The 24,682-nt window shown below is 43.1% G+C and overlaps 1 pseudogene; it reads left to right on the top strand.

The window, feature by feature from the left end:
• Positions 1 to 24,682, top strand: part of LOC139377155 (B-cell receptor CD22-like) — a 30,794-nt pseudogene that overhangs the window by 4,409 nt on the left and 1,703 nt on the right.

Raw genomic sequence — 24,682 nt, forward strand, 5'->3', positions numbered from 1 at the left:
CACGGTAAACGCTGCATATGTTGGCTCAATCTGGAATTACCTTTTAAATGTATATGTTTTAGCGATACAGATTGAATAAAGCGCTTGATTGGCCTTATCATGTCCATTGCATTATTTTTGTTTAAACCATTTTTTTATAACAAAGAAATTACCCTACTAATTTGATATGATGTTTTGTGCTTCTTGTTTTCAGAATTTAGCCATTTCTATGATTACTTTTTTGTCTTCTCTTTGAAAGATTCCCCTAAGGCAGGGGTGTCAAAGTCAAATGGACGGAGGGCCAAATAAAAAAATCAGCTACAAGACGAGGGCCGGACTGTTCGAATGTTCATTGAAAAATTTTTAAATGACGCATATAGTCTAGTGAACCTAATTGAACCTACTGAAAACCTAACAAATATATTACAATATGATCAGATAAATAAAGCAATATTTTCTTATGGCTCTGTCAGTAATCTTTAATTTTCAACAGACACAAAAGACAAATTTCCTTTATATAAATATCCCCATAACATGAACATTAAATGAAAGAAACCGGTATTCAAGGCACCATCAGTAGACTATATTTTCTATTTTAGCAAAAGTGGGCTAAATTTACTTCAAAGAAAAAACAATAATAGCAATTTTCTATCATCCACTCAACTGAAATATTTTTAAAATATAATTGGATTGAAATACAAAAAAATAAAGTGCAAAAATCTATTAATCAAAAACAACACTTTGTTTAAGGAGAAGTAACATGCAGTGAAAACAAATATTAAATTTTAACTTTTAAACTTGAACTGAGTAAAAACTCTAAATATGTGATTGCACAGTAATGTTCACTTGTTTGAGGTTGAGGGTGATACTTGGTGGTGTCCCATCTTTTCCACAAGTTCATCAATGTTCGGGGTAAGGCTCTGAGCTGAAGAAATCCTCAGAATTGAGTGGAGGTGTTCAGCAGTAAGTCGACTTCTGTGTGATGTTTTGTTCAGGTTCATCAAAGAAAACAGTTGTTCACACAGGTATGTGCTGCCAAACATAGACAACGTTTGAGCAGCCTGGATGCGCAGCTGGGGCATTGTGCCGGGGAGGAAACGGGCGAACTCCGCAGCACCCACTGCCGCATATTTTGCCCTCAGTGCATCATTGCATTGGAGGTCAATCAACTCCATTTGGAGGTTTGGTGGTGAGCTTTCCACGTCAACAGCAAATGGGTTACCGAGCAGTTCCAACCTGCTTTTTTGTGCTTCAAAGTCAGCAAATCGGCGTCGAAAGTCAGCGGCAAGCATACCTATTTTATCAGCCAACTGTGTGCTCGGGAACGCACTGGTAGAGAGCTTCTCTTTCATGGTCTGGCAGCTGGGAAAGTGGCTCAAATTTTCTTTCCGCATCTGCGTCTCCCACAGAGTCAGTTTGGTTTTAAATGCCTTCACTGTACTGTACATATCAGAGATGACACGATCCCGACCCTGCAGCTGCAAGTTTATTGCATTCAGATGACTCGTAATGTCACACAGAAAAGCCATTTCACACAGAAACATTTCGTCTCGGAGTTGTGTTGTGTCTTTCCCTTTGCTGTCCAAGAACAGACAAATCTCCTCACGAAGCTCGAAACATCTTTGAAGCACCTTTCCCTGGCTTAGCCATCGCACCTCTGTGTGATAAGGCAAATCACCATGCTCCGTTTCTAACTCCGTCAGAAATGCCTTGAACTGGCGGTGATTCAAACCTTTGGCTCTGATAAAGTTAACTGTGCGCGTGATGATGCTCATTACATGCTCCATTTTCAAGGCTTTACCGCACAACGCTTCCTGGTGTATGATACAATGATAAGCTGTCAGCTCACCTGTCGCGTTTTCCTCTTGCATCTTTTCCCGTATCTTCGCCACCAGTCCGCTCCTGTGTCCACACATCGCAGGTGCTCCGTCGGTTGTCAAACCCACGAGTTTTTCCCAAGGCAGCTCCATCTCATTTACACATCTTGACACCTCTTCATACAAATCATGCCCCGTAGTTGTGCCATGCATAGGACGTAAAGCCAAAAACTCCTCTGTCACGCTTAGGTTGGAGTCCACTCCGCGGATGAAAATTGACAACTGGGCAATGTCAGAAATGTCGGTGCTCTCATCCACAGCCAAGGAATATGCAATAAAATCTTTTCCCTTTTTCACAAGCTGCTCTTTTAGATTGATGGACAACTGGTCTACTCTCTCGGCAATGGTGTTTCTGCTCAGACTCACATTTAAAAAGAGTTGCCTTTTTTCTGGGCAAACTTCGTCACAAACTTTAATCATGCAGTTTTTGATGAAATCCCCCTCCGTAAATGGCCGGGCTGATTTAGCGATCTCTTCTGCCAAAATAAAACTGGCCTTGACAGTTGCGTCCGCGTGTGTGTCCGCGTGTTTCGTTTCATAATGTCGTCTCAGATTATACTCTTTCAGTACCGCCACACTTTCTCCACACAGAAGACACACAGGTTTTCCAGCTACCTTCGTGAACATATACTCCGACTCCCACCTTGTTTGAAACCCCCGGTTCTCAGTATCCACCTTCCGTTTTGCCATTTTTGATGGGTATCTGAAAGTTAATTTTACTGTGATGCTGACGACTGCTGTGCCAATAAATATTGAAATGAAGCAGCCTACTGCTCGGTGCGTCACCTTTGCATTGTGGGAAATGTAGTATTGGTGCGTGTAAAAGATCTGCGGGCTGCCGGCTTGCTGCGGGCCGGTTCTAATAATAAATCAAGATCATCCCAGGGGCCGTAAAAAACCTTCTTGCGGGCCGGATGTGGCCCGCGGGCCTTGACTCTGACATATGTGCCCTAAGGAGACGAAGGCTGTTGTAAATTTGTCAAATGTAAAGGACGGTCTGTCAATCCTTACTTGTCCCAGCAGAGGGCACCCCAATGCTACCCACTCCTGGTTCAGTCAAAAGACTGAATTCTGTGGAACAGAATTGTTGACGCCATCTATCACATCTACACAGGGCGGGAATTACTACTGCAAAGCTGTAAACCAACATGGGACCCACGACTCAAATATTGTTACAATCAAATGTTAATTGTGAGATATTCCCTATTTGTGTAGTCCAGACATACATTTTGTATCATTAGGGAAATAATTAATTTAAATAATGTTTTTGGCAGTCTCTGTCTCACATCCATGCTTATATTGTGGAATTGACTTTTTAATACATAGACAATGAAGGCAGCCTACACAGTTTTTATTCAATTGGAATACTCTCTCTTTCAGATGCTCCTGTAGGAGTGCACATTGAAACAAATAAGGATTTGTCTACAATCAAAGAAGGAGATCAAATCAAATTAACTTGCATAGTGCAGAAAAGCAACCCTGAAGTGCATTCATGGTCTTGGTTCAAAGACAAGGACAAAATAACCAATATTTTAAATGAGTATACCTTCAGCAGTGTACAGCCAGAGGACAGAGGTCATTACTACTGTGAGGCGAGCAATGATGTTATCAGGAACTACTCAATTATATATACTGTGCTGTATAAATGAATATACAGTACCAGTCAAAAGTTTGGATACACCTACTCATTCAAGGGGTTTTCTTTATTTTTTTACATTGTAGAATAATAGTGAGGACATCAAAACTATGAAATAACACATATGGAATCATGTAGTAACCTGTCAAGTATACTCCCTCTCCGGCCTCTAGGTCACCAGACTGATGATTATTACACACACCTGTCACTATCGTCACGCGCACCAGCACTTGTTGACACTCACCTGGACTCCATCACCTCCTTGATTACCTGTACTATTTATGTCACTCCCTTTGGTTCCGTCCCCAGGCGTTATTGTTTCTGTATCTGTTTCCTCGCAAGGCTGCTGGCCCAGACGGCATCCCTAGTCGCGTCCTCAGAGCATGCGCAGACCAGCTGGGTGGTGTGTTTACGGACATATTCAATCGCTCCCTATCCCAGTCTGTTGTCCCCACATGCTTCAATATGGCGACCATTGTTCCTGTACCCAAGAAGGCAAAGATAACTGAACTAAATGACTACTGCCCCATAGCACTCTCTTCTATTATCATGAAGTGTTTTGACAGACTAGTTAAGGACACCTTACCTGCCATCCTAGACCCACTTCAGTTTGCATACTGCCCCAACAAGTCCACAGATTATGTAATCGCCATCACACTGCACACTGCCCTATCCCATCTGGACAAAAATAACACCAATGTAAGAATGTTGTTCATTGACTACAGCTCAGCATTCAACACCATAGTACCCTCCAAGCTCATCATCAAGCTGGATGCCCTGGGTCTCAACCCCGCCCTGTGCAACTGGGTCCTGGACTTTCTGACGGGCTGCCCCCAGGTGGTGAAGGTAGGAAACAACATCTCCACTTTGCTGACTCTCAACACTGGGGCCCCACAAGGGTGTGTGCTCAGCCCTCTACTGTACTCCCTGTTCACCCTCGACTGCATGGCCATGTACGCCTCCAGCTCAATCATCAAGTTTTCAGACAACACAACAGTAGTGGGCCTGATCACCAACAACGATGAGACAGTCTACAGGGAGGAGGTGAGGGCATTCGGAGTATGGTGTCAGGAAAACAACCTCTCACTCAACGTCAACAAAACAGAGGAGATGATTGTGGGCTTTAGGAAACAGCAGAGGGAGCACCCCCCGAACCACATCAAAGACCCGGTGGAGAAGGTGGAAAGTTTTAAGTTCCTGGGCGTACACATCACAGACAAACTGAAATGGTCCACCCACACAGACAGTGTGGTGAAGAAGGCGCAGCAGCGCCTCTTGAACCTCAGGAGGCTGAAGAAATTTGGCTTGTCACCTAAAACCCTGACAAACTTTTACAGATGCACAATCGAGAGCATCCTGTTGGGCTGTATCACAGCCTGGTACGGCAACTGCACCGCCCTCAACCGCAAGGCTCTCCAGAGAGTGGTGTGGTCTGAACGCATCACCAGGGAAAACTAGATAATAAAAAAAGATAATCAAGGACAACAACCACCCAAGCCATTGCCTGTTCACACCATTATCACCCAGAAGGCGAGGTCAGTACAGGTGCATCAAAGCTGGGACCGAGAGATGGAAAAACAGCTTCTATCTCAAGGCCATCAGACTGCTAAACAGCAATCACTAACTCAGAGAGGCTGCTGCCGACATTGAGACCCAATCACTAGACACTTTAATAAATGCCACTTTAAATAATGCCACTGTAATAATTTGTACATATCTTACATTACTCATGCCACATGTATATACTGTATTTTATACCATCAACTGCACCTTGCCTATGCCGCTCGGCCATCGCGCATCCATATACTTACAGTATACAGTGCCTTGCGAAAGTATTCGGCCCCCTTGAACTTTGCGACCTTTTGCCACATTTCAGGCTTCAAACATAAAGATATAAGATATAAAAATGAAGAATCAACAACAAGTGGGACACAATCATGAAGTGGAACGACATTTATTGGATATTTCAAACTTTTTTAACAAATCAAAAACTGAAAAATTGGGCGTGCAAAATTATTCAGCCCCCTTAAGTTAATACTTTGTAGCGCCACCTTTTGCTGCGATTACAGCTGTAAGTCGCTTGGGGTATGTCTCTATCAGTTTTGCACATCGAGAGACTGACATTTTTTCCCATTCCTCCTTGCAAAACAGCTCGAGCTCAGTGAGGTTGGATGGAGAGCATTTGTGAACAGCAGTTTTCAGTTCTTTCCACAGATTCTCGATTGGATTCAGGTCTGGACTTTGACTTGGCCATTCTAACACCTGGATATGTTTATTTTTGAACTATTCCATTGTAGATTTTGCTTTATGTTTTGGATCATTGTCTTGTTGGAAGACAAATCTCCGTCCCAGTCTCAGGTCTTTTGCAGACTCCATCAGGTTTTCTTCCAGAATGGTCCTGTATTTGCCTCCATCCATCTTCCCATCAATTTTAACCATCTTCCCTGTCCCTGCTGAAGAAAAGCAGGCCCAAACCATGATGCTGCCACCACCATGTTTGACAGTGGGGATGGTGTGTTCAGCTGTGTTGCTTTTACGCCAAACATAACGTTTTGCATTGTTGCCAAAAAGTTCAATTTTGGTTTCATCTGACCAGAGCACCTTCTTCCACATGTTTGGTGTGTCTCCCAGGTGGCTTGTGGCAAACTTTAAACAACACTTTTTATGGATATCTTTAAGAAATGGCTTTCTTCTTGCCACTCTTCCATAAAGGCCAGATTTGTGCAATATACGACTGATTGTTGTCCTATGGACAGAGTCTCCCACCTCAGCTGTAGATCTCTGCAGTTCATCCAGAGTGATCATGTGCCTCTTGGCTGCATCTCTGATCAGTCTTCTCCTTGTATGAGCTGAAAGTTTAGAGGGACGGCCAGGTCTTGGTAGATTTGCAGTGGGCTGATACTCCTTCCATTTCAATATTATCGCTTGCACAGTGCTCCTTGGGATGTTTAAAGCTTGGGAAATCTTTTTGTATCCAAATCCGGCTTTAAACTTCTTCACAACAGTATCTCGGACCTGCCTGGTGTGTTCCTTGTTCTTCATGATGCTCTCTGTGCTTTTAACGTACCTCTGAGACTATCACAGTGCAGGTGCATTTATACGGAGACTTGATTACACACAGGTGGATTGTATTTATCATCATTAGTCATTTAGGTCAACATTGGATCATTCAGAGATCCTCACTGAACTTCTGGAGAGAGTTTGCTGCACTGAAAGTAAAGGGGCTGAATAATTTTGCACGCCCAATTTTTTAGTTTTTGATTTGTTAAAAAAGTTTGAAATATCCAATAAATGTCGTTCCACTTCATGATTGTGTCCCACTTGTTGTTGATTCTTCACAAAAAAATACAGTTTTATATCTTTATGTTTGAAGCCTGAAATGTGGCAAAAGGTCGCAAAGTTCAAGGGGGCCGAATACTTTCGCAAGGCACTGTATGTACATATTCTCATTCACCCCTTTAGATTTGGAACTAGAAGCACAAGCATTTCGCTACACTCGCATTAACATCTGCTAACCATGTGTATGTGACAAATAAATTTGATTTGATTTTGATTTTGATTTGTGTGTCTTAGGTAGTTGTTGTGGAATTGTTAGATATTACTGCAGTGTCGGAACTAGAAGCATAAGCATTTCGCTAAAATCTCATTAACATCTGCTAACCATGTGTATGTGACCAATGACATTTGATTTGATGTCGGTGCGCTGTTAGTGTTTCTTGTTTTGTTAATTTATTATTCAATGTATTCACTCCCTGAACTTGCTTCCCGACTCTCAGCGTACACCGTTACCAAAAAAGTGTTAAACAAATAAAAATATATTTTAGATTCTTCAAAGTAGCCACCCTTTGCCTTGATGACAGCTTTGCTCACTCTAGGCATTCTCTCAACCAGCTTTGTGAGGTAGTCACCTGGAATGCATTTCAATTAACAGGTTTGCCTTGTTAAAAGTGCATTTGTGGAATTTATTTCCTTCTTAATGTGTTTGTGCCAATCAGTTGTGTTGTGACAAGGTAGGGGTGGTATACAGAAGATAGCCCTATTTGGTAAAATACCAAGTCCATATTATGGCAAGAACAGAACAGCCCATCATTACTTCAAGACATGAAGATCAGTCAAACAGGATCATTTCAAGAAATTTGAACGTTTCTTCAAGTGCAGTTGCAAAAACCATCAAGCGTTATGATGAGACTGGCTCTCATGAGGACAGCCACAGGAAAGGAAGACCCAGAGTTACCTCTGCAGCAGAGGATAAGTTCATTAGAGTTAACTGCACCTCACATTGTAGCCCAAATAAATGCTTCACAGAGTTCAAGTAACAGACACATCTCAGCATCAACTGTTCAGAGGAGACTGCGTGAATCAGGCCATCATGGTTGAATTGCTGCAAAGAAACAACTACTAAAAGACACCAATAACTTGCTTGGGCCAAGAAACACGAGCAATGGACATTAGACCGGTGGAACTCTGTCCTTTAGTCTGATGAGTCCAAATGTGAGATTTTTGGTTCCAACCACCATGTCTTTGTGAGATGCAGAGTAGGTGAATGGATGAACTCTGCATGTGCGGTTCCCTCTATGAAGCATGTAGGAGGAGGTGTGATGGTGTGTTGCTGGTGAAACTGTCAATTATTTATTTTGAATTCACTACAGCATTCTGCAGCGATATGCCATCCCATCTGGTTTGCGCTTAGTGGGACTATCATTTGTTTTTCAACAAGACAATGACCCAACACACCTCCAGGCTGTGTAAGGTATATTTGACCAAGAAGGAGAGTGATGGAGTGCTGCATCAGATGACCTGGCCTCCACAATCACCCGACCTCAATCCAATTGAGATGGTTTGGGATGAGTTGGGCTGCAGAGTGAAGGAAAAACAGCCCACAAGTGCTCAGCATATTTTTTATTTAACTAGGCAAGTCAGTTAAGAACATTCTTATTTACAATGATGGCCTACTCCGGCCAAACCCTAACGACACTGGGCCAATTGTGTGCCACCATATCACGGCCGGTTGTGAAAGAGCCCGGAATTGAGCCAGGGTCTGTAGTGACGCCTATAGCACTGAGATGTAGTGTCTTAGACTGCTGCGCCACTCGGGAGGAGTGAGAACTCCTTCAAGACTGTTGGAAAAGCATTCCAGGTGAAGCTGATTGAGAGAATGCCAAGAGTGTGCAAAGCTGTGGCTACTTTGAAGAATCTAAAATACATTTTGATTTCTTTAACACTTTTTTGGTTAAGTGTTGTTTCATGGTTTTGATGTTTTCACTATTATTCTACAACGTACAAAATAGTAAAAATAAGAAAAAATATAAAAATACATATTGTATCCATTATCTTTTGCAGATGTTCCAAGAAACACTCAGATCAACCACATTGGAGATTCCCACGACAACCAGGTGAAGGCAGGCTCTCAGCTATATCTCAACTGTACAGCTGATGCCCATCCTGCTCCCAGTGTCTACCCTTGGTGCCACAGTAGTAGAGTATTACCACGGAGACTACGCTCCCACACAGGCCACACACAGACCCTACTCTGGGATAGGGTGGGCATAACAGACGATGGGTGTTACATGTGTAGTGCCACCAATGACATTGGCACGGGACAGAACAGCAGCATGTCATGCTTCAGTGTTCTATGTGAGTATTATTCATCACAGCTGTAATATCTGTTCTTATTGTATAAATGTATCCAGATCTCAAATCAGCCTCCTCTTACTCGATATCTGAGCATTGCTCTTTCCCCTCTCAAAAGAACAGCTAATAGATTTTTATTTGATTTGATTTATTTCACCTTTATTTAACCAGGTTGGCCAGTTGAGAACAAGTTCTCATTTACAACTGCGACCTGGCCAAGATAAAGCAAAGCAGTGACACAAAAACAACAAAACAGAGTTACACATAAACAGATGTACAGTCAAAAACACAATAGAAAAATCTATGTACAGTGTGTGCAAATGTAGAAGAGTAGGGAGGTAAGGCAATAAATAGGCCATAGAGGCTAAATAATTACAATTTAACATTAACACTGGAGTTATACATGTGCAGATGATGATGTGCAAGTAGAGATACTGTGGTGCAAAAGAGCAAGAGGATAAATAACAATATGGGGATGAGGTAGTTGGGTGTGCTATTTACAGATTTGTTGTGTACAGGTACAGTGATCGGTAAACTGCTCTGACAGCTGATGCTTAAAGTTAGAGAGGGAGATAAGACTCCAGCTTCAGTGATTTTTGGAACTCGTTCCAGTCATTGGCAGCAGAGAACTGGAAGGAAAGGAGGCCAAAGGAAGTGTTGGCTTTGGGGATGACCAGTGAAATATACCTGCTGGAGCGCATGCTACAGGTGGGTGTTGCTATTGTGACCAGTGAGCTGAGATAAGGTGGGGATTTACCTAGCAAAGACTTATAGATGACCTGGAGCCAGTGGGTTTGGCAACGTAAATGTAGTGAGGGCCAGCCATCGAGAGCGTACAGGTTGCAGTGGAGGGTAGTATATGGGGCTTTGGTGACAAAACGGATGGCACTGTGATAGACTACATCCAGTTTGCTGAGTAGAGTGTTGGAGGCTATTTTGTAAATGACATTGCCAAAGTCAAGGATTGGTAGGATTGTCAGTTTTACAAGGGTATGTTTGGCAGCATGAGTGAAGGAGGCTGTGTTGAGAAAAAGGAAGCCAATTCTAGATTTAATTTTCGATTTGAGATGCTTTATGTGACTCTGGAAGGAGAGTTTACAGTCTAACCAGACACCAAGGTATTTGTAGTTTTCCACATATATTAAGTCAGAACCGTCTAGAGTAGTGATGCTAGTCTGGCGGTCGGGTGCGGGCAGCAATCAGTTGAAGAGCATGCACTTAGTTTTACTAGCATTTAAAAGCAGTTGGAGGCCACAGAAGGAGTTTTGTATGGCACTGAAGCTCGTTTGGAGGTTTGTTAGCACTGTGTCCAAAGAAGGGCCAGATGTTTACTGAATGGTGTCGTCTGCGTAGAGGTGGATCAGAGAATCACCAGCAGCAAAAGCAACATCATTGATATATATATAGAAAAGAGTCGTCCCAAGAATTGAACCCTGTGGCACCCCCATAGAGACTGCCAGATGTCCGGACAACAGGCCCTCCGATTTGACACACTGAACTCTATCTGAGAAGTAATTGGTGAACCAGGCAAGGCAGTCATTTGAGAAGCCAAGGCTATCGAGTCTGCCGATAAGAATGCGGTGATTGACAGAGTCGAAAGCCTTGGCCAGGTCAATGAAGACGGCTGCACAGTACTGTCTTTTATCAATGAAGGTTATGATATCTTTTAGGACCTTGAGCGTGGCTGAGGTGAACCCATAACCAGCTCGGAAACCAGATTGCATAGTGGAGAAGGTACGGTGGGATTCAAAATTATCAGTAATCTGTTTGTTAACTTGGCTTTCAAAGATTTTAGAAAGGCAGGGCAGGATGGATATAGGTCTGTAACAGTTTGGGTCTAGCGTGTTTCCCCCTTTGAAGAGGGGGATGACTGCGGCAGCTTTACAATCTTTGGGGATCTAAGATGATACGAAAGAGAGGTTGAACAGGCAAGTAATAGGGGTTGCAACAATTTCGACAGATAATTTTAGAAAGAGAGGGTCCAGATTGTCTAGCCCAGCTGATTTGTAGGTATCCAGATTTTGCAGCTCTTTCAGAACATCAGCTGTCTGGATTTGGGTGAAGGAGAAGTGGGGGAGGGGCTTGGGCAAGTTGCTGCAGGGGTGCTGAGCTGTTGGCCAGGGTAATGGTAGCCAAGTGGAAAGCATGGCCAGCTGTAGAAAAATGCTTCTTGAAATTATCAATTATCGTAGAATTATTGGTGGTGACAGTGTTTCCTAGCCTCAGTGCAGTGGGCAGCTGGGAGAAGGAGCTCTTATTAGGAGCTCTGGAATTAGTGCTACAGGATGCACATTTCTGTTTGAATAAGCTAGCCTTAGCTTTCCTAACTGACTGAGTATATTGGTTTCTGACTTCCCTGAAAAGTTGCATATCACGGGGGCTATTCGATGCTAATGCGGAACGCCAAAATATGTTTTTGTGCTGGTCAAGGGCAGTCAAGTCTGGGGTGAACCAAGGGATATATCTGTTCTTAGTTCCACATTTGTTAAATGTGGCATGCTTATTTAGATGGTGAGGAAAGCACTTTTAAAGAGCAACCAGGCATCCTCTACTGACGGGATGAGGTCAATATCCTTCCAGGATACCCGTGCCAGGTCGATTAGAAAGGCCTGCTCGCTGAAGTGTTTTTAGGGAGCATTTGACAGTGATGAGGTGTGGTCGATTGACCGCTGACCCATTACACACTCAGGCAATGAGGCAGTGATCACTGAGATCCTGGTTGAAGACAGCAGAGGTGTATTTGGAGGGCAAGTTGGTCAGGATGATATCTAAGAGGGTGCCCATGGTTACGGATTTGGGGTTCTACCTGGTAGGTTCCTTGATAATTTGTGTGAGATTGAGGGCATCTAGCTTTGATAGTAGGACGGCTGGGGTGTTAAGCATGTCCCAGTTTAGGTCACCTAACAGTACGAACTCTGAAGATAGATGGAGGGCAATCAATTCTCATATGGTGTCCAAGGCACAGCTGGGGCTGAAGGGGGTCAAAAACAAGCGGCAACGGTGAGAGATTTGTTTCTGGAAAGGTGGATTTTTAGTAGAAGTTCGAATTGTTTGGGCACAGAACTGGATAGTATGCAGTATGCAATCTACTATCGCTGCAGTAGATTGCAACTCCGCCCCCTTTGGCAGTTCTATCTTGTTGGGAAATGTTATAGTTAGGGATGGAAATTTCTGGATTTTTGGTGGCCTTCCTACGCCAGGATTCAGACACGGCTAGGACATCCGGGTTGGCGGAGTGTGCTAAAGCAGTGAATGAAACAAACTTAGGGAGGAGGCTTCCAATGTTAACATGCATGAAACCAAGGCTTTTTTTTTTTTGCTAGTTAAGCAATATTGGGCAGGGCTGGAGGCTCTACAGTGAAATAAGACAATAACCACTAACCAAAACAGCAATAGACGAGGCATATTGACATGAGGGAGAGGCATGTGTAGCCGAGTGATCATCGGGTCCAGTGAGTAGCAATAGACAAGTAGGGAGCCAATTCAGTAGTGCTGCTACGCTAGGCGAGCTGGAGACATGGTGATTCAGACAGCTGGCGGGCCGGAGCTAGCAGATTGGCATCCGGGGACGTCGCAACGGAAGAGCCTGTTAAAACCACCTCGGACGGTTACGTCGGTAGACCAGTCATGATGGATAGGCTAGGCTCTGTGTCTACAGTAAAGTGTCCAGACCTATTGGCAAACAAAGTATTTTAGCCCAAGAATTGGCTGATGAACCTCTTCGGCTAGCTGGGAGATTGGCCTCACTCGAGGCTAGCTCCAGGCTATCTGATGCTTGCTTCGGGACAGAGACGTTAGCCAGGAGTAGCCTCTCGGATAGCTGCTAGCTAGCTGTGATGATCCGGTGTAAAGATGCAGAGCTTGCGGTAGGAATCCGGAGATGTGGTTGAGAAAAAGCAGTCCAATATGCTCTGGGTTGATATCACGCTGTGCATTAGGGCAGGAATTGACCGGGCTGAGGCTGGCTGATGTCCGAGTTAACGGTGATGGCCGCTAGCAGTGGGTAACTGACTACTAGCTAGTAGCTAGTTAGCTGGCTAGCTGCTGGTGGGGGTTCCAGTTCTAAAGTATAAAAATAGCAGATCCGTACCACTTTTGGTAGGAGAGTGTGTTCAGTCCATAGCTGGAAATTGAGATTAAAAATATATGCAAAATATATACGAAGAAAACAATGTACACACTGGATGGGATGGGACAAGACAAAAACAGACGTCCGACTGCTACGCCATCTTGGACTAAGAAAAATTCAGATAAATAGATATTATATAAGATATTTTGGTTGGCTTATTCATGAGGACTTTTTATACATGGCAGCCTCTATATTCATGTTTGTGTTCATATTTGAAACGTGTATATTTGAACAGGTGGTTATTTCAAAACTCTCCTCCTCTCCACAAATCAAATCAAAATCAAATCAAATGTATTTATACAGCACTTCATCAGCTGATATCTCAAAGTGCTGTACAGAAACCCAGCCTAAAACCCCAAACAGCAAGCAATGTAGGTGTAGAAGCATGGTGGCTAGGAAAAACTCCCTGGAAAGGCCAAAACCTAGGAAGAAACCTAGAGAGGAACCAGGCTATGAGGGGTGGCCAGTCGTCTTCTGGCGGTGCCTGGTGGAGATTATAACAGAACATGGCCAAGATGTTCAAATGTTCATAAATGACCGGCATGGTCAAATAATAATAATCACAGTAGTTGTCGAGGGTGCAGGAAGTCAGCACCTCAGGAGTAAATGTCATTTGGCTTTTCATAGCCGATCATTAAGAGTATCTCTACCACTCCTGCTGTCTTTAGAGAGTTGAAAACAGCAGGTCTGGGACAGGTAGCACGTCCGGTGAACAGGTCAGGATTCCATAGCCGCAGGCAGAACAGTTGAAACTGGAGCAGCAGCACGGCCATGTGGACTGGGGATAGCAAGGAGTCATCATGCCAGGTAGTCCTGAGGCATGGTCCTAGGGCTCAGGTCCTCCGAGAGAGAGAAAGAGAGAAAGAGAGAGAGCATACTTAAATTCACACAGGACACCGGATAAGACAGGAGAAGTACTCCAGATATAACAAACTGACCCTAGCCCCCCGACACATAAACTACTGCAGCATAAATACTGGAGGCTGAGACAGGAGGGGTCAGGAGACACTGTGGCCCCATCCGATGATGGGCCAAACAGGAAGGATATAACCCCATCCACTTTGCCAAAGCACAGCCCCCACACCACTAGAGGGATATCTTCTTAAACTTACCATCCTGAGACAAGGCCGAGTATAGCCCACAAAGATCTCCGCCACGGCACAACCCAAGGGGGGGGGGAGCCAACACAGACAGGAAGATCACATCAGTGACTCAACCCACTCAAGTGACGCACCCCTCCTAGGGACGGCATGAAAGAGCACCAGTAAGCCAGTGACTCAGCCCCTGTAATAGGGTTAGAGGCGGAGAATCCCATTGGAAAGAGGGGAACCGGCCAGCCAGAGACAGCAAGGGCGGTTCGTTGCTCCAGAGCCTTTCCGTTCACCTTCACATTCCTGGGCCAGACTACACTCAATCATATTACCCACTGAAGAGATGAGTCTTCAGTAAAGACTTAACGGAGAGACCGAGTCTGCGCCTCTCACATGGGTAGCAGACCATTCCATAAAAATTGAGCTCTATAGGAGAAAGCCCTACCTCCAGCTGTTTGCTTAGAAATTCTAGGGACAATTAGGAGGCCTGCGTCTTGTGACCGTAGCGTACGTGTAGGTATGTACGGCAGGACATTTTCAACTAACCGTATCTTTCCGGGGTGAGCTCTATTACATTTACAGGAGAGTATATTTTGGTTTAGTCCATATGTACTGGGCGAAGCAATAAGTGGGCTTGGGCCCACTGCTTTCCCCCTCATTTATGTTAATCTTTCGAAAAGAGACTCAAGCAGCCCTTACCGTGGGCAGTAAATATTCAGCCATAAATATCTATTCACAACGTTTGTTTTCAACTTAGAGAGCTCGCAGGTTTTAGTTTACGCCAAGGTTTAGCTAGTAAGAGCAAGATGGAAAGCGAGCAGCAACGTATCTCTACAAGTGTATTCATGTTTGATTGTTGGGATTGTTGTTTTAGTCTGACAATCGGGGTGGGTGGGGTTTTTATAATTTTTTTCTTCCATTTTGCTATGTTTATTGTTTCCTTCCTAAAGAGACACATAGGTCACTTCTGTGCTCAAACCAAAGTTGAAACATTTCCTAATTATCTGCATATGATAGATTTCTATTCAGTTACATTTTTGAAACCCAACCTATGCTTAATCCACTAAAATATGTCACATTCAACGTAAAAGGTCTTAACAGCCCGATTAAAAGGAAAAGAGTCTATACATACCTTAAGAAATTAAAGGCTGACATTGTGTTTTTACAAGAAACACATCTTACAGCCTGTGAACACAAGAAATTGAAGAGGGAATGGGTAGGACACGTTTTTGCATCCTCTTTTAACTCCAAAGCAAGAGGAACTGCAATTTTGATAAGTAGACACATCCCCTTCTGCGTCAACAACACCATCTCTGAGCCCTCTGGCAGGTTTGTTTTGGTGCAGGGGCATATGTTTTCAGAGTCTTGGACCCTATTGAATATTTATGCTTCTAACTTCGATGACCATATGTTTATTCAGAATGTCTTCCTTCAGGTCACTCAAGCACCACCAGGATGGCTACTGGTTGGAGGAGATTTTAATTTTAGCTTAGACACAGTTCTTGATAGGTCTTCTGATAAACCCTCACTTCTTACCACCGCCGGCTAGCTCACCATGTCATTCATGAAAGATCTCAATTTACTAGACATCTGGAGACAGTTGCACCCACATGATAGGGACTACTCTTTTTATTCACACCCACACAAGACACACACACACACACACAGATAACTTTTTACTTTCGACACAACTGTTTCATAGAGTGTTAGATGTCGAGTATCTCCCCAGATTGCTTAGTGACCATTCTCCTCTGGTATTATCAATCTCCATTCCTACCAAGGTAAATGGAGCATATAGATGGAGACTAAATTCTACAGTCCTAAGGCAACCTGAATTTTGTGCATTCATCAAAGAGCAGATCAATATTTTTACTTTGACAAACAAACCCTCTGCTCCTGACAGCTTCATTCTTTGGGACACATTGAAGGCCTATCTGAGGGGCCAGATTATTTCCTATACTAAAGGGCTGAAGAGAAAACACGGTGCGGACCTGAGTGCCCTTGAATCTGAAATCTCCGAGCTAGAGAAAACCTACCAAAGAGGCCCGACTAAAGATCTATACAGGCTTTTGGTAAATAAAAAACTTAAATATAATATTCTGAACACATATCAAGCTGAGCGGGCCATCACTAAATCAAAACAGCATTATTACAAGCTTGGAGAGAAAGCTCACAAAGTATTGGCATGGCAACTGAAAGCAGAGGAAAGTAGAGGACAATTAATGCCATAGAAACTCTTACTAATGAGATATCTTTCGACCCTACTGAAATTAATAATACTTTTAAGAAATACTATGAAGACCTCTACACTTCCCAATCAAGCGATGATCTATCAGAGATCGACTCCTTTCTCTCCTCTCTCAACCTCCCATGCCTGTCAGGGGAAGACAGCGAGCGCCTGAGTGAACACTTCTCAGTTCCTGAATTGTTGGAGGCCATTAAATCCTTACCTTCTAATAAATCTCCTGGGGAGGATGGCTTCCCTCCAGAGTTCTATAAAGAATTTAGGGAGCTGTTAAAAAAGCCAGAGAAGACAACTGCTTTCCAGAGTCCTTCTCTCAAGCAGTGATAACTGTAATCCACAAGAAAGGGAAAAACCCGCTAAAGTGTGCCTCCTATAGACCAATCTCTCTCCTTAACACAGATTGTAAACTGGTCACCAAGATGCTATCTAAGAGACTGGAGTCATGTCTTCCCCTGTTGGTCAACCCAGATCAGACCGGCTTCATAATTAATAGATTGTCCTCCAATAATCTCAGAAGGTTCTTTGATATAATTCACCATGCAAACAAAAACAAAATACCAAGTGTCGCAGTCTCCCTCGACGCTGAAAAGGCCTTTGATAGGGTTGAATGGCCATACCTCTTTCGCGTCTTGGAAAAGTTCGGTTTAGGTATCGTGTTTGTAAATTTGATAAAATCACTCTACAAATCTCCTAAAGCTAGGATTGCTACCAATGGGATTACTTCCTCCTCTTTCCCTCTTTATTGGGGGAACAGACAAGGTTGCCCAATTAGCCCCCACCTCTTTGCCCTCGCCATCGAACCGTTGGCTAAGGCTATTAGAACGTGCCCTGACATACGTGGCTTTGAGGTGGGCCCCCATACCCATAAATTATCATTCTTTGCGGATGACCTTGTCTTATTTCTAACAAACCCAGAACACTCCCTTTCTCACTTGCAGATCCTACTACAGTGTTATAGTTCTTTCTCTGGATATAAGGTCAATTTTGATAAAAGCGAAATCTTACCGTTGTCTGTCTTTGACCATTTTACCATCAAGCACAAGTTTCCTTTTAGATGGTCGCCTATGGGCTTCACATATTTGGGCATAATGGTGGATGGTAATCTGAACAACCTCTATAAACTCAATCTGGCCAGTTTGTTGCAAAAGGTGGAGGTTAACCTTTGTAAATGGATGGACTTACCTCTCACTCTACTGGGTAGAATCAATGTAATTAAAATGAATGTCCGGCCCAGATTTCTATATCTGTTTCAATCTCTCCCTATCCCTGTTCCCGCAGTATTTTTTTCCTCTCTCGACAAGCTGACCAGACGGTTTATCTGGCACGGCAAAACCACTAGGGTTGGCCTGGATAAACTGACCCTTGATTACAGTCAAGGGGGCTTAAACCTCCCCAATTTTAGAATGTTCTACTGGGCTGCACAGTCTAGGTTTCTGGCTCAGAGGTTTGACAATGGTCCCTCTCCCTCATGGTTGAACATTGAAAAGCTTGAGGTAAATGATGACACTGGGGCAGAATTGTTTTACAAATGGGACAGAAAATCTATAAAAACCATCACAGACAACCCTTTAATCATATATTCTGTCCTGGCATGGTGCAAACTGCATGAGCTGTTCGGACGAGGGGGATTCCTTTCCCCTAAAACACCTTTATGGAACAATAGATTGATCCTTATGTTTTTCCAGAATAGTAACTTTAGACCATGGTCTGATAAGGGGATCACTCTTCTGGAACATTGTTTTGAGGAGGGAGTTCTTATGTCTTTTGATCAGCTGAAACAGAAATACCACTTGTCTAACAGGGACTTCTTTAGCTACCTACAACTACGAAACTTTATTAGGGTGACTCTCAAGGGACAATGGAACCTACCTAAGATGTCACCTATTGAACAACTCTGCCACGCAGACCAACCACTGTTCAAGACCATTTCCTGTGTATACGATGCTCTTATGTCAGGACTAACACTGCCTGGGCTAGATAAACCCCGACTTAGATGGGAAAAGGATCTGGGTATTGATCTTGATGAGGATCTATGGAGTGACCTATGCAGGGATGGTGTTACATCCACATTGAACTCCAGATACAGACTGATCCAGTTTAATTTCCTCCATCAGCTCTATATCACCCCATCTAGACTGCACAAGTTCAACCCAGATATCTCCTCCCTATGTTTTAGATGTGGCTCAGATGAAGGAACATTCCTCCATTCCACTTGGCAGTGTTCAAAACTACACGGTTTCTGGCAGGGGGTATGCAATACCATATCCTCAATTCACGGGGTTGCATTCCCTTTAGACCCGGAGGTCTGTCTACTGGGTAACTAACACCAATCTTAGGCAAAGCCATACTATAAAGCTAACAGAAATATTGCTAGCGATTTCCAAGAAATGTATTGCCTTGAAATGGAAATTGGATTCCTCCCTGCCAGTTGCAATGTGGCTATCGGAAGTTAATAGTTGTATCCCTTTGGAGAAAATCACTTACTGCTTGAGGAATAAGTTAAAGACATTTTACAGAATTTGGCAACCTTTTATTGACTATATGGAGAATCTCCCCCCACATCTCATTGACTGAATCTATATATAATCCTCACATAATGTTTCACACGTAATGTATAATATGTAGCCTACGGCAGGTGATCCAATGTCTCATTATTTTTTTCTTATTGTATGTTTGTATATATAATTATAATTATAATTTTTTTGTTACGCTCGTCTGTTACTGTCACTTTGTCCTATTGTTGTCTAATATCTTTTCACTTTTGTTTTGAATGTTTTTAATTGGAAAATGCAAAAATAAAATATATATATATTTTTTTAAAGTAGAAAGTTTCCTTATGTCTGAAACACAGGCTTCTAGCGAGGGCAATTTTGGGGCTTCACCGTGTTTCATTGAAATGTACAGCTGTGTGTCATCCGCATAGCAGTGAAAATTAACATTATATTTTCGAATGACATCCCCAAGAGGTAAAATATATAGTGAAAACAATAGTGGTCCTAAAACGGAACCTTGAGGAACATCGAAATCTACAGTTGATTTGTCAGAGGACAAACCATTCACAGAGACAAACTGATATCTTTCCAACAGATAAGATCTAAACCAGGCCAGAACTTGTCCGTGTAGACCAATTTGGGTTTCCAATCTCTCCAAAAGAATGTGGTGATCGATGGTATCAAAAGCAGCACTAAGGTCTAGGAGCACAATGACAGATGCAGAGCCTCGGTCTGATGCCATTAAAAGGTCATTTACCACCTTCACAAGTGCCGTCTCAGTTAAATGAGGGGGTCTAAAACCAGACTGAAGCATTTCGTATACATTCTTTGTTTTCATGAAGGCAGTGAGTTGCTGCGCAACAGCTTTTTCTAAAAATGTTTAGAGGAATGGAAGATTCGATATACGCCGATAGTTTTTTATATTTTCTAGGTCAAGGTTTGGCTTTTTCAAGAGAAGCTTTATTACTGCCACTTTTAGTGATTTTGGTACACATCCGGTGGATAGAGAGCCGTTTATTATGTTCAACATAGGAGGGCCAAGCACAGGAAGCAGCTCTTTCAGTAGTTTAGTTGGAATAGGGTCCAGTATGCAGCTTGAAGGTTTAGAGGCCATGATTATTTTCATCATTGTGTCAAGAGATATAGTACTAAAACACTTGAGTGTCTCTCTTGATCCTAGGTCCTGGCAGAGTTGTGCAGACTCAGGACAACTGAGCTTTGAAGGAATACGCAGATTTAAAGAGGAGTCCGTAATTTGCTTTCTAATAATCATGATCTTTTCCTGAAAGAAGTTCTCTCTACTATGACACCTACAGACAGCCCCAAATATGTGACGACCTCTGCTCACCCTGACACTGTCCTGACTGAAAACAGCTAGCTGGTTCTTACCTGCACGGCTCGTACCAACCTCCATGCAACCACCTACACCTGGATCCAGATCAGCGCAGGAGAGACCAGGATAGTGGGGCTGGTCCAGAAGTTGATGGTGATGTCCACAACCCCATCCCATAGTGTACTGTACAGCTGTACTGCCTAAATCCCAACAGGTTGAAGTTAAAGTCAAGTGTGAGTACATCTCTGTCGCTGCTTTATGACAACTTCCCCTAGGACATACACCCTATGTAGATCTGAGAGGAATGAATAGATGTTATTTATAAGGTGATAATTCCACCTGGCCTATCAGAGGGCAAGATAGAAGGAGAGGAACCATACTGCCTACTGCAATCCTCTCAGATCTACATTTGAGATCAGAGTTATTCTTTTAAATGTGTTCAGGTCCTCTATAACTTTCTGGAATAAAGACATGTGTGGTTATTTGTGTAGAGCCTGAACTTATATTCTTCTAATAGTATAACTAAAGACAAAATCTTTCTATTCAAATGTATAAGAATCGTTTTATTCCATTATCTTCCATCACAGATAAGCCAAAGCTCACAGAGGTCATTCACAACACGACCAAATCAAAAATCAAAATTTGATACATACACATGATTAGCAGATGTTAATGCGAGTGTAGCGAAATGCTTGTGCTTCTAGTTCCGACAATGCAGTAATAACAAGTAATCTAACTAACAATTCCAAAACTACTGTCTTGTACACAGTGTAAGGGGATAAAGAATATGTACATAAGGATATATGAATGAGTGATGGTACAGAGCAGCATAGGCAAGATAGAGTAGATGGTATCGAGTACAGTATGTACAAATGAGATGAGTATGTAAACAAAGTGGCATAGTTTAAAGTGGCTAGTGATACATGTATTACATAAGGATACAGTCGATGATATAGAGTACAGTATATACGTATGCATATGAGATGAATAATGTAGGGTAAGTAACATTATATAAGGTAGCATTGTTTAAGTGGCTAGTGATATATTTACATCATTTCCCATCAATTCCCATTATTAAAGTGGCTGGAGTTGAGTCAGTGTCAGTGTGTTGGCAGCAGCCACTCAGTGTTAGTGGTGGCTGTTTAACAGTCTGATGGCCTTGAGATAGAAGCTGTTTTTCAGTCTCTCGGTCCCAGCTTTGATGCACCTGTACTGACCTCGCCTTCTGGATGATAGCGGGGTGAACAGGCAGTGGCTCGGGTGGTTGATGTCCTTGATGCTCACTACCCTCTGGAGAGCCTTACGGTTGAGGGCGGTGCAGTTGCCATACCAGGCGGTGATACAGCCCGCCAGGATGCTCTCGATTGTGCATCTGTAGAAGTTTGTGAGTGCTTTTGGTGACAAGCCGAATTTCTTCAGCCTCCTGAGGTTGAAGAGGCGCTGCTGTGCCTTCTTCACGATGCTGTCTGTGTGAGTGGACTAATTCAGTTTGTCTGTGATGTGTATGCCGAGGAACTTAAAACTTGCTACCCTCTCCACTACTGTTCCATCGATGTGGATGGGGGGGTGTAATCCGAGCAAGGGTAGCATTCCAGAGGGACATCAGAGACTGTAATAGGTGGCAGAGTGATGGGGGAAGCCCTGTGGCACTGACCTGCCACTGTCACAGTTACCCCCCTTTCAACAGCTACAAGTGGTACAGGCTGGTTGAGGAAAGGGAGCATTTCATCATCAATCACCAGAAATTCACTGTCCACCCGGACAAGCCCGGGACGTACTACTGTGTCGCCACCAATGACATGGGGGGTGTCGGAAAGAGTCAAGCTGTTTCTCAACCGTGAGTGCATAGTGACTGACAGCCACTTTGGAAAATCAAAAGAATACAGTGACTTATTCACAACTGGTTAACATTTTTACCTCAGTATTTCTATCTCACTTTTGATATTCATATGATGCCTACACTCTTAGAAAAAATGGTTGCAACAGTGGTTTTCAGCTGTCCCCATAAGATAACCCTTTTTGGTTCCAGGTAGAACCCATTTTGGTTCCAGGTAGAACCCTTTTTGGTTCCAGGTAGAACCCTCTGTAGAAAAGATTCTACATGGAACCCAAAAGGGTTCTTCGTAGAACCAAATAGGGTTCTACAAAGGGTTCTCCTATGGGGACAGCCGAAGAACCCTTTACAGTTCTAGATAGCACCTTTTTTTCTAAGAGTGTTGCATATCTCATTCTCCCCTGATATGCTACCTAAATGTGTGAATCAATGATGATACAGGTCTTAAAAACCATCCTTCAAAATGTGAAATTGATTGTATGCATACAGTAACACAGTAACACAGTATAACAACATTTTGGTGGCATTGGCATTTAGTCACAGTTCTACACAAAATGCCAGACTGTAGCCAAAATGTCTGAATGGTCCACTATTGACGCACTTCTCTTTATCATGTCTCCTCCCTCTCTTCTCTCACCACAGGAAGTGTCTTCCATGTCCTCCCTCGTCCTTCGTTTCTGCTGTGTTCCGCTTGTTCTTTTACTCATCTTTTTGGTCTACACGTGAGTCCTCCTTCAACACTCACTCATGTCACTCCTCTTATTTATAAAATACATATATTTCTTAATCATACCTGTTGACTACAGTTAGTAATGACTGGAAACTCACCACAACACCACTGTTTGTGTGAAATGTCCACTTTTTGTTTAGCGTTTTTTCAGACACAAGAGAAACAAATCGCAGGGGACATCAAATAAACTGCCATGTTGTGTTCACTTTGGTTTTCTGGTACTGTTGCATTTCACAAATACTGCATTATTCTCTTCTATTTATTCTGTAGTTCATTTTGTGAAAACCCCTAGTTAATTGTACATGTTTGTGTGTGTGTTTGTGTGTGTGTGTACACCTATGCCTGTGTGTCTTCTTACTTGGGTGTGTGTCATTGTCAGGGCTGGCGTAATGGCACAAGTGAGAACCTGGTGAGTGAAGGGGGTGCAGCAGCATCAGACCCCCCGGGGAGCAGCAGAGATCAGCTGTGACCAGACGGCCCGTACCACCCAGAGCCCTTACCCCAACCGCAGCATCCCCATCCCAGCAGGACGTCGGGTCCAGACAGCACGTAAGAGCATCAGGCATGGTGTCACAGAGACAAGAACACACTGTAGACAAACACACATAAGCACCCACGTTTGCATGCACACACACACACAGACACACACGTCTGGATGGGGAGACATACGCAAGTCTCAATGAGTTCATTTAGCAGGCCTCCCTCACTCACAATGGCATTCCATTATACTAGTTACTGTGGATCACCACTACTTTCTGTCTCAGTTTGAACATCTAAAGGAAGATATATAGTCCTGTCAGCCTTGGCAGAGTGATTCAATTTGTTTGTTATTTCTTTAAAGGTCGACCTCTGACATGTACACTGTGTAGTGTTCTGAAGGTACCAGGTGGAAAGCAGGTGAGAGAAATAAAAACATTTTTTTGAAGGGGTTAAATATGGAAGAAAGAGGCCTTTATATGCTGTATATACTGTAGCTCTATAGTCAATCAATGACTATTTACAATCATTCAGTATTCAGTACTCAGTAAGTCATGAATGACTGAGCATAGCATATACATTGTACAGTTATGAATGAAGGGATGAATGAACTATTTCAATACTTGACACCATTTAAATGCAATCCGTCTAATTTATTCAGGGTCTTTCACCTAGCCATCCAATCAGAAACAAAGATGGACACACAGGACACACGCAGGAACATGAAGTCAACTATGCCTCGCTGCAATTCAGGGGCCAGGAGATGTAAGATTGACACTTTTTCTGAGAATGTGAGGAAGGCAGATGAAACCAGAATAGGTTCAAATTAAAACACATCACATTGGCATCCCGAGTGGTGCAGCGGTCTAAGGCATTGCAGATCTGGGTTCCATCCCGGGCTGTGTTGAAGCCGGTGGGGTCGTGTTTCGGAGGACGCATGGCTCTCGACCTTCGCCTCTCCCGAGTCAGTATGGGAGTTGCAGCGATGAGACAAGACTGTAACTACCAATTGGATACCACTAAAAAGGGGTAAAAAGTACCCAAAAATTATTATAATAATAATAATACTTTTTTACATTGACAGCTACAGTACGGTATCCATTTTAGTGCACCCCCAGGCTCAAGCCTAACTTTTTGAGGCTGATGGTGTCCTAAAATGGACACCGTACTAAAGTACCATAGAGAGCATTCTTCAGTCATTCCAAACAGTGAATGTATATGATGTGGG

Source organism: Oncorhynchus clarkii, chromosome 2 (genome assembly GCF_045791955.1).
Source record: "Oncorhynchus clarkii lewisi isolate Uvic-CL-2024 chromosome 2, UVic_Ocla_1.0, whole genome shotgun sequence".
NCBI classification, from domain to species: Eukaryota; Metazoa; Chordata; class Actinopteri; order Salmoniformes; family Salmonidae; genus Oncorhynchus; species Oncorhynchus clarkii.